Raw genomic sequence first — 12259 nt, forward strand, 5'->3', positions numbered from 1 at the left:
CGATTTCTCCATAAAAATGGGTATAGTACATATTTAGCAAGAGTTAATTTCAGTGACTTAATAATCCCAGAAAAGATCACTATCACCTATTTCTAGCGATATTCCATTTTAACGATCTCATCACCCTCGCTAATTATCCCAAACTTATAAACACCCTGACATATTCATTATGAAAGGCCAGGTGATTCACCCGTGTATGTATTAACAAAATGAAGGACACTGACCATGTTGATTTATATTTTTATTCCTTGATGACCCAGTGTTTGACAGATTAGGATATTCACTGACCTGAATATACAGAGGCCTCCTTTCTCTATTGAGCCCGGGTCTATCTTAACGACTGATTAAGAGATCTACTGACCAGGTTATACTGAAGCTTTCTTTCTCTATTGAACCATGGCCTATCTTAATGACTGAATAGGAGATCTACTGACCTGAATATATAGAGGCCTCCTTTCTGTATGGAGCCCGGGCTATCTTAATGACTGATTAGGAGTTCTACTGACCAGGTTATACAGAGGGCCTCCTTTCTGTATAGAGCCCGGGCCTATCTTAACGACTGATTAGGAGATCTACTGACCTGGTTCTACAGAAGCTTTCTCTGCATGGCCTCCTTTCTGTAGAGAGCCCTGGCCTATCTTAATGACTGAATAGGACTTCTACTGACCTGGTTATACAGAAGCTTTCTCTGCATGGCCTCCTCTCTGTATAGAGCCCGAGCCTATCTTATCGACTGATTACGAGATCTGCTGACCTGGTTATACAGAGGCCTCCTTTCTGTATAGAGCCCGGGCTTATCTTAACGACTGATTAGGAGATCTATTGACCTGGTTCTACAGAAGCTTCCTGTGTATGACTCCTTTCTGTATAGAACCCGGGCCTATCTTAACGTTAACGACTCATTAGGAGTTCTACTGACCTGGTTATACAGACGTTTTCTCTGTACGGTCTCCTTTCTCTATAGAGCCCAGGCCTATCTTATCGACTGATTAGGATATCTATTGACCTGGTTATACAGAAGCTTTCTCTGCATGGCCTCCTTTCTGTAAAGAGCCCACACCTAGCTTAATGACTGATTAGGAAATCTACTGACCTAAATATACAGGGGTCTCCTTTCTGTATAGAGCCCGGGCTTATCTTAACGACTGATTAGGAGATCTACTGACCTGGATGTACAGAGGCCTCCTTTCTGTATAGAGCCCGGGCCTATATTAACAACGAATTACGAGATCTACTGATCTGGTTATTCAAAAGCTTTCTTTCTCTATTGAGCCCGGGTCAATCTTAACGACTAATTAGGAGATCTACTGACTTGGTTATACAAAAGCTTTCTCTGCATGGCTTCCTTTCTCTATTGAGACCGGGCCTATCTTAATGACTTTTCTTATTTTTCTAGGTCCAAGGGTCATGATTTGGTGAAAACTCAACGGACCAAGACGAAATTCAATCTTGATCTATAACTTATGACAAAGCAATGTACCAAATATCAGGACAAACAGACAGACAGACGTAGCGCAAACCTAAATTCCCTTCAACTTTGTCGAGAGGGGACTAATAAAGAACTTTTTGCTAAACTAAAGTATATGTTCCGAGTGACCTTGACCTTTACAAAATGACCTTAGTCCAAAAGGCTATGTCTCAAGGAATAATGACCTATTTCTGATGAAAGGTTTAGGAAGTGGGAATTTTTATATCAAAAGCTGTTGAAATAAGGAATTTTAATATCATTGACCTATATATATATATATATATATATATAATGTTCAATGTTTATCATATTTCTCATTATAAATTGATGAAAATAAGTTTTATCTTGTCTACACATGGAGAGGGTAAAGAAACACCTTTTATAATATGCATACTTACCAGTTTTTCTGCCTCTACTCGAGCAATTGTTTCTTGTTTTAAAGTATCCTCCTACAAATCAAAATTAATGGTTTCAGATTGCTAGAGTTGACTACTCCAAATAGGTTTACAAAAGTTCTTATTTGGAGACATTTCACTTTTATCATCCAAGACCTCACAAGCGTATCATCTGACTCTAACACTGAATATTATGTTTCATCTTTAGATTGTTGAATTAGAATTTCACTATATCTGACTCACCGCCTCCTTTAGCTGCATCCTGAGTTTTTCTATTGACTCGTCTTTTTCTTCCACTGCTTTCGCTTCCTTGTGGGTTTTGGGGGCTTTTAACCATGCTGAAATTATATTTCATAGACATTGTTATGAAGGAATTAGTGTTTACTTTGTTTACACTGATATTTGATCAGTGCGATATTCCGAGAATTCATCATTTTTGCTGGTGGTGTAATTATGACAGATTTCGTACATCTAGTGTGCCCCCCACATTTATACAGGGATTCAAGTTAACGCTCGCCCTATCACCTCCAGTCACCAGTGAATATTTTATGTTTCTTGCCATTTTGAGTTGTATATTTTTTCTGCTTTTAATTCATTTTACAAAATCGGCCATTTAAATGCTTTCATACAGTGATTTAATACTTGCCTATTTCATCGTATTCAAGTTACTGAATAACAATGACAACGAATATAAACAAGTGGAATTACATACAAGGGGTAAGGAAGCAAAATCACAATTTCGTTTTGAGTATAAATAAATCTTTGACAAATTGTTTACTTTCTGTTTCATCAACTTTTACCTGGACAACCAATCTTTAACCTGGGCAACTAAAATCTTATTTTAAGGGGCCCAGCTGGCTACCATGATTTTCTGTTTCAGTGTAAGCCCTGTGTATAGCAAACTACAAATCATTTTGAAGTATACAGTAATAGCTCTAAAGATTAGTTCTCTAGTATTTAATCCACTCCAGGAATCAAGAAAAGTTGTCCCCTCGCAAAAACAGATAATCCACAATAAAAACACTTCCTCTTACATGACACAGCATAAACTGCCTCACATATTGATATATTCTGAAAATTGGTCAAAAATTAGAATTATACTTAAAAGTTAGCAATACACCAAATTTTTATGTGTGACATTTTTATTTTGCAATTTACCAGTGATAAATAGTTTGTGATGACAAATTTTCGTGACTGAGATCATCTAAAACATATGCAAAAGACATTAATGAACTAGTTCAACGCAAGACATATTCGCAAAGATGAGGTTCTCAAGAATATCATGAATACTTCTCAAAGACGTATAGTAATTCTTTTTTAAATTAGTTTACTTACGATCCCCTTCCAGATACAGGTACGTAAACATGCATTCATCTGGGTCATAGTTACACTGCCTGAGGAGGGCAAGGATGTCCTGTCTGTCCCCCCATGCTGGGAGGGCCTCCTCTACTTGGTCCACGAACTTGCCCACCATATCATGGTGGAGCTCCCAACCAATGGGAAGTCTCATCCACTGACCCTGGTCACGGTCATAGAAACAGTGGATGTTGTGTTTCCTCTGAAAGATACGTATCAACAAGATGTCAGTAAAATACAAAACAATACAATATATTGATGAAATATTGATGGACCCTAACCTTTCATATTTATTCAAAGAACGCGTCCTTCATTAGTGCAAGTTCTCAATAATACAGATACCATCGAAGTACAGTTTAGCTTCACTTGTCATTTAAATATGATGTACTGAATGTAATGGGGGAGTGTAATAAGCATCTAAATAAAATGTCGCGTGTTTTAAAAATTTGAAAATGTTTCTAAAATTCAAGTAGTTCAAATAGAATTATTCAATAAAAACCAAACTTGTATATTGTATGTAGTTCGTGGAATTCAGGCATTTCATCTGCGACTGACCTGGAATATGTAGGTGGGGATACGACCACGTTTGGGGTGGTTAATCACCCCCTCTCTGTCGTCCTGCCCAGAGCCCGATTGTTGCTGATATCCAGGTTGCTGAGGACGGCTTCCTGATGCTCCAGCTCCAGACGACGATTGCTGCTGTTGTTGCTTTCGACGTTCCTGATTAGTTAATTAAAAACTTTTGTTTCTTCCAAATAGTTCTTATCTTCCTAATAGCTTAATGTTACATACAGTAAAAATAATTTCAAGTAGATTAGGGTTTAGTTTTACTAAACTTCTTATCTTACGCAAGAAATTCTGACTTCAGAATTTCGTACGTTTTAATTTAAGATACGATGCTTCTGTTTTACTAACGTGTTTTAAGTTTCCATCGTAAATTTAACTTGCGAAATATTCGCAACTTACGATCTGACGCTGCGCAATCGCATTTTTACTTTCGCTTTCAGTATTTCATTGTACATGTAAATTCAATATGGATGTACAGCAGTTGATGAGGTCCTCATTGGGGATTTAACAATTTTAAAGCAAATAAAGTTCAAAATAAATATTTACTAAAATATAAGAATATTTTGGTACAAAAATATATGTGGGTTTTCATGATTGCATACGAAATATCAATCGTATTCATATTTTTTTTAAAATACATTTCAAACTATTGTAAAAAAAAAAAAAAAAATATATATGAAAAACGAAAATACATTTTAAACTATTGCAACCGCCGCTTTGGCCTAGAGGTAGAGCGCCCGCTCCGCATGCGGAAGGTCGGGGTTCGAATACCGGCCACGACAGACCCAAGTCGTTAAAACAGATAGTGACAGTTCCATCGCCAAATGCTCGGCATTAGGTGTGAATGTCACGGTTCCTCGGAGATGACCTTATTTTTTAAACGGATGTCCCGTGTCATAGTAGGGTGGCACGCTAAAGAACCCTCACTGCTCAATAGGCCCTTCACCGGTCTTGGTGACATCTCCATATGAGTGAAAAATTCTCGAGAGAGAGACGTTAAAAGCTGACATGAATTAATAAATACGTACACCTTTCTCATCTTATCCGCCATATTTCTTTCAGGTAGCCTAATTTACTCTACCCGTATATACCCCAAATGTGATTGTCACACCTGAGTGATTTTTCTAGGTGGACTCGACCAGTGCACACCTCCGATACAAATATATAGGGAATGAGAAACAAATAAAATAACATTTTAAAACATTTTGATTTGCTCAAAATTACAAATTCTGGAAGTTTAGATAAGTGCTTTTCTTGCATACTTGTAACTGCATGCAAGTATTTGCATTTTCTAATAAAATAAATGCGGATAAATCATTTGCCAATTACATACTGATAGAATAGAATAGGCAAAGAGCATAAAATATATTATTTATATCAATTCTTGCAAAATAAAGGTGCATGCCATATGCATAATATGCAATGCACAAGGTATAATCGCCAAAAAAGTATTAAATACGGGCGTCTATTCAACAGGTATCGGAGATGTGCACTTACCGAAAATATTAGATTCTCTTTATTCTGATAAATCCACGAAACAAAATGATAAACTCCATTTGTATCTCGTTAGAACTTTACAACACGTTGTCATTCCAATATACAGACTGCGACACACTTCACCCGTGCCAAACAGGGTGTCTTCAATCAGGGGAGATGTCAGAGTCGAAATTTTTTCCTGTATTGAATGCTTGTCTGGTCAAGGTTTTGCTGTTTATAAAAATCGGGAATCTAATATCTGGTTGGATATATTGCGTGCGCAATTCAAAATTTGTCGATGATCATAGACAAACTTGGATATACAAATAAGGGAATAATGATCGAAAATATACATCGGTGTGCAAACGCGTGTATTACATTTGCAATCCATAATAAACAGTTCATTATACACAAAGACACATGAAAGGAAATTTATAAACGAAAATATAGTTTTGTTGTCTGTTTTGGAACCACATCATTATTTACGGTCTCTGTATGTCCATATTCATTGAGAGAGAGAGAGAGAGAGAGAGAGAGAGAGAGAGAGAGAGAGAGAGAGAGAGAGACCGTCCTACTTCGATTTATAATATATCATTTCACAGAAGGAAAGAAAATTGACCACTTACATAAATGTAAGCTTACAAGCATTAAAATTTTCCAGCTATTTAAAAATTTGTGATTGACAATATATTGGAAACTTACAGGAGTTGATGCTTATAATTGAATTCATTACAAATTTTTAAAAAATATATATTAGTTTGAACTGTGCATGTCGAAAATACTGACTGTGTATGTTAGAATAACGGGGGGAAAGTAAATTGTCAAAAAAAGCAGACCAGCCTCCCTGCCCACCCCAACCCCCTGTTTTCGTGCCTGAAACAACATATCAATTCGTGTTGAAAGAAAGGTGCATATCTACATTTCATTAAATTCCAAAGGAGCTCGAATTTATGTGTTCCCCTATTAATTATTTTGTATGCAAGATTCGTTCCCGAATTTAGAATCATGCTTTCAGTCAGAGCAGAAATGAATTCATGTTGAAGTACATCTAGCTTGAATGCAAATGTTGGGTTCCTTCTTTTAATTTCATCAGACTCATTAGAAACCCCTCTCCCAAACTATGCAGCTTTGTTTTATTGATATCTAAATCGGTATAAATGAATCCGGATATAAATTATTTAATGTTTTTTCGTGATCATATAGATATTGATACTGATAATGAAAAAAGAAAATGTTTATACTCTTGTCTTCTGCATATCCTACTAATGCATTACAGTATATTGACATTGTATCATATCAAATAAAACCTCAACACGAATTTTACTGATTTATGCATACTAACATCTTATCGAATACATTTGAATTTGAAATTTCTACGTACAGCGGTATGGTCATTGCGCCAGATCTACGAAATGAAAATATTTATGAATAAATTACACTCAAGCCTCAAAGTAATCATTATGGCATGTTACAGAAACGTTAAAACACACAAATGCTATAGTCCTGCAATGCATGCATGCGATTTTTCTGAATACATGTATTTATGTATTCATGAATGAAGTTCCTACGCTTGAAAATATCTTGGTCTTTATGCATTTTGTTTTGTGATTTTGGTTTACCATTCCTTACACTGTGTAAATGAAGGAAAACTTGGTAAAGGGTGCAATTCTACACCATACAATTAGTATACATGCATGTGTTGCAAAGCAAAATGTACATGTAATAACCATAGATGTATCGTTATTTTTCAGGGGGGGGGGGGGGACAACAGGGGAAAAATGCAAAAATTGGATTCTTCAAAATTTCTTGCCATTCAAAATAATAATTAAAAAAGATGAACGAAAACAGCAATAAATGAAAACATGTTTTATCCGATGTTCAAAGTCCTAATGTGGGGGTGAAGGGTTAAAGAGTCTTTTACTTTGACTGCCTCAATAATTCTCCCCTACACTTCATTTTCTTCAATCGTTGAGGGTCGGATGGGATGGTTAGAGTCCTCTACTATGAGTGCCTCATTTTCTTAATTGGTGGTGGTGTGTGTCTTCTACTATTATATCAGAACTTTCAAGCTGGGGTAAGTGGGGGAGGGGTTGTCACTCAATGTATCTTTTATTTGCATTACAAACTAACAAAAAATGGATATTGTTATTAAAGGTGGGTGACAGACATTCTTGTCCTCTCCCCTTGATGTTTGAGAACGACGCATAATATGATATACTCGATTATTACATTTTGCATTAGTACAATTTGCGTCGAGTTCGACGCAGAATGTAATAACGCAAAATGGCATAGATATATAAGATATATTGAGCGCCAAATTAACATAAAATGAAGTAATTGAAAATAACATTATTTAAAAATATGTTTAATTTTTAATTATTGCGTGCTTTAAATGAATCAAATAAATCTGTATTATCAATTAATGAGAGCAATATTGAGTTACTAGTACTGTTCTCTTTTTATTGAATTAACGATATCATTTGTCTTGATAAGAGCTCGATTATTACAAGATCATCGGCTCTTTCTCTCTCTCTCTCTCTCTCTCTCTCTCTCTCTCTCTCTCTCTCTCTCTCTCTCTCTCTCTCTCTCTCATCCCATACACTCGTACAGTGTTGTATATGCAAATTTATGTACCTAAACGATTTCCTGATTTATAAATCTGCAATACTCTGACCAGTAAATCATATGGTATAAGGATTCATGCACAATACAGGGTAAATATTATACTCTGATACTTCCCCTGATTGAAGATAGCTGATCGGCACGGGCTAAGTGTGTCGCAGTCTGTACAATGGACAATGTTGTTTACTGTTGGAATGCAAATGAAGTTTATCGTTTTGTTACATGGATTATGCAAATAAAGGGAGTTTTACTACTACTTAGAGTATTTTCGACAAATGTATACGTACATATCCGGTCCTTTACAGATATTACGAGTAGGCCCAGGTAAATAGTCGTCCGCATTCGATGCGTTTTCATGGCGAGCATACATGCCATTTTTATAAGTACAGTAGTATTTATGTCTTTGCCTTTTACTTGAAGTAATTGTGAATGGTATAGATTGTATACTCTTTGCTTATTCCATTTTATCAATAGATAAAAGATGAAATATTTCTCCGCATTTTTGTATAGTTGTGACATATTTACTGCAAATGTACGCACGTTCACGTAAAGAAAAGACATTCTATATATATTTATCCAAATATATATATTTAGAATAATTTACTACTGTATGATATGTTTATTATAATTTTGAGCACTGCGTGGTGTTCCAAACGAGCTTTCATTTCTTCTTGATGTCCTATAAATTAGTATCGGAGATGTACGTGTTATCTGTCGAAGCTACCTGCACAGGTAAATCGAAGACACTGATGTGAAGTGAAGCGTAGCAAAGCTCGTCCCCTTATATACCATGCGAACCCTGATACATATAACAATAGAAATTCCAACTAATATGGCGCATTAGCAGAGAAATATGGCGGACATATAGAATTATACTATATTTATTAATTCATGTCAGCTTTAAACAAGATACAATCAATCAACAAACTATTGTAAATGACTACATACACTGTACAATACATAGCTGGAACCATCCTCTTAAAATATATACTTCACATGCACATGTACGAAGAGAAAAACCTGCAAATTTTCTGTCTCACCATTTTTCCAGCGATATTGAATTTTTCGGTGCATTTACCAACACATGCCCTGTAAAGGGTGTAGAAGATGTACACCAGAAAATGTACATTTTTTCTCTTGGTTACGGAATGATGTACACTATGTGGTCTGTATAGACAAATCAAACGTGTCTTAGTATTTTAAAAGTGGAAGTACACATGTATTGGAAATAGACAAATATGTGTTCTACCAACTCGGGGGTGGGGTGGATATTGTGTACCCCTATCTCTATATGTAGACCAATATCACTATTCATTTTCTTAATTTCAAGCTCGGGGGACGGTCGTTCTGACCCTCGCCTACACATTATTGTTGAATCGGTATATAGGAAAAAATAGTCAAAATCTCTCTGTTTATATCCTGAAATTTTATTAATGTAAAATTATCCGAGTGTAGCGTTGGAGTATTTTTCAAAGAACAAATTAGAACAACACCATTTTGTACAAAATCCGAGTATCTAATACAATGAATAAATTATATTACAGCATTTGCGTATAATAAAATATAAATAATTTGCTATATGTAGACCTACCATGTTAGGATCCCTCCCCTCATTTTTATAAGCATACACTGAGACTCATTCAAAAGCCCCAGTAGAATTTGATATACAGAGTTTGTTAGCATGTATAGTAGCATGGCTCTTTTTTTGGCGTGCAGGCACACAAATTGGCCCCGGGAGAGGGTCACGTAAATTAATATATATACATGTACATGTTATTTTGTATGTGAAATACGCCAAATTAACATCGTCACGTTAAAAAAAAAGTCAAATAGTAACACACACGGAGAGAGAGAGAGAGAGAGAGAGAGAGAGAGAGAGAGAGATTTCTCCTTTGATTTTAGATGCGGTTTGTATTTTATGTTGCACAGAACAGTTTCTTCAATATTAGATCCACCACTTCATCATTAGCATTATGATGCCAAAACATAGAATATGACGTCACATGTCACATGTCATTATTCATTGTGTGGAGATTGAACTCGATTTGAAATCCGTGTCAAAATATGGCTGTGGTATCCTAAAAAGTATTCTTGGAGGTGAAAATTTGGGAAATTTCCACACTGAACTGATTACGTGTTTTTGGAAACTTATAACCTAGCGTTCAATGTTTCATGTTTCAAAATCTTTCAAATAATATAACATTCAAATAACACTTTCATATAGATTTACGTGTATATGATTATGGTTGATTGTCTACATGTACATCCTTTTATCGTTACTATCATCTTTTTATCGTTACTATCATCATTGATACATATAAGTTCTTACGTTACTATCATCATTCATTTCCGTTACTATCATCCTCGCTGTTTTTTTCAACGACGAATTTTTTGTTCATATGAGCCGTATAAAAGATAAAATAACGCCTGATCGTAATTGTTGCTAGTGTATGATATTTCTTACCTACATATCATTCGCAAATAAACAATACAAATAGATATAATAAGTAAACTTGGTTTAACCCGAATTTCCTTCTGCCGTCTTGGGATGATAGTAACGATCGTTACTATCATCAGTTTAATACCAGTGTCGTCTACCGACAGCGGAAAACAATACCATGGCATTTTTCCCACCTGCGCAATGCTACCCTCAAATCACATGTATGTAAACAGCCTAAGTGCACCCCGACAAGTACCGTAGCCTGTTACTAACACCATAAAGCAGCGATATAAAAAATGTAACTCATCTAGAATGTACAGTAGTTTTACAAAACTGACCAAAACAATAATCTATTGGAATACGTGGTTTTGATTATCTACCAGTTTGAATTTCTAAAGGGTGGGCAAATATTCTTAGCTATTTAAAACGCATTACTCTCACAATTGGAAATTCCAAATGGTCTTATTAGTTTTAATTCATAGTTCTTTCTGCTTTTACTGTAAAATAGTAAGTTTCCAAGTTTAGCAAATTTCGTTTTTTCGAAGTTGTATGTTTTAACTCTATCAATATATAGTGATTCTTCAAGTAGTTGGAAAATATGCTTTCATTAATATTTATGAGGATGGGAGATTTAATTTATCTTTTAATTCTTAAGAGAAAAATAATGGGAAATGAGGGAAATCAGGTGTGGAAAGTACATGTAATCATACTGCGTACAGAACTACAATGCAAGTTAATAATTTCGGAAATAAACAAGGAGAGGGAGGCATGAGCAGGATCTATTTTATTGATCGTTTGCCAACATTTTATAAATGTACTCAACTTAAATTGCCTAATCTCCATATCGTTTTATATTTTACCTTAATTCTATTTTCCCCCGCTTGAGTATATTAAGAAGTGTGAATATTTCACTTTAATCGCTTTTCTTGTGAAATTTTTTTAACATGACTAGTTTTTCAGGTGAAATTCGTGTGAAATTGTTCGTGTTAATTTCACATGAAGAAATTTTACGTGAAATTTGTGTGAATCTTTTCACGTAAAATTCACGTGAATCACCGTTCCCATTATTTCCTTGCGAAAATCAAAATCACATTAAAATTTTCGCAAGGAACTAATGTGAAAATTGATATAATGCTTTTCATGTGAAATTCATGTGAAAAATTTCACGTGAATTGCTGTTCACGTGAAATTCATGTGAATATTTTAAGGTGAATTTCACGTGAAAAGTGATTCACGTGAAATTCATGTGGATATATCAACGTATATTTCACGTGAATCACTTTTCACGTGAAATTCACATGAAATTGACGTGAATTTCACGCGAAAGGTTCATGTGAATTTCACGTAAACAGCATTTCACGAGAAATTCACGTGAGGCACATTTGCCTGTGTAGATTAATGTATGAACTATAGAGAAAAAATCCTCAATACATTAAAGAATTTTTGTTTGTCGTTAAAATATTACAGTCAAACAAAGATGATAACTAGTTGGTGATTGATGATCATGACGCCTTTCTTTAGGAGTATGTGAGTACCTAAAAATTAAGCTTTATTTTCTTTCATAATGACGTTTTAAAACATAGCTAAGTGTATCTTTATACTAACGCCTCTTTACATGAATGCTTCAATATAAATCTTACTAATTTAAAGAATTATGCATCAACTGATTTCTTACATTCTCTTGGTGTTTGACCACGGAGTTCGTGATAAGCAGACCCTCATTGTACCATCGCTTTGGAAAGGGCTGCCACTCCTGTAAATCAGAGTAAAATTCAGAAAAACAAATTTACTGAGACATGTCTTTTATTCACGTATTACATGTATAATCTTGAAAATGAATTCATTGATTATATGGTTAAAGAGTAGACCAATATACATGTAGTATAATGAATTGCTAATTCAAACATTTTCAACAGCACTGCCATACCATGAAAA

Source organism: Ostrea edulis, chromosome 7 (genome assembly GCF_947568905.1).
Source record: "Ostrea edulis chromosome 7, xbOstEdul1.1, whole genome shotgun sequence".
Classification (NCBI taxonomy): Eukaryota; Metazoa; Mollusca; class Bivalvia; order Ostreida; family Ostreidae; genus Ostrea; species Ostrea edulis.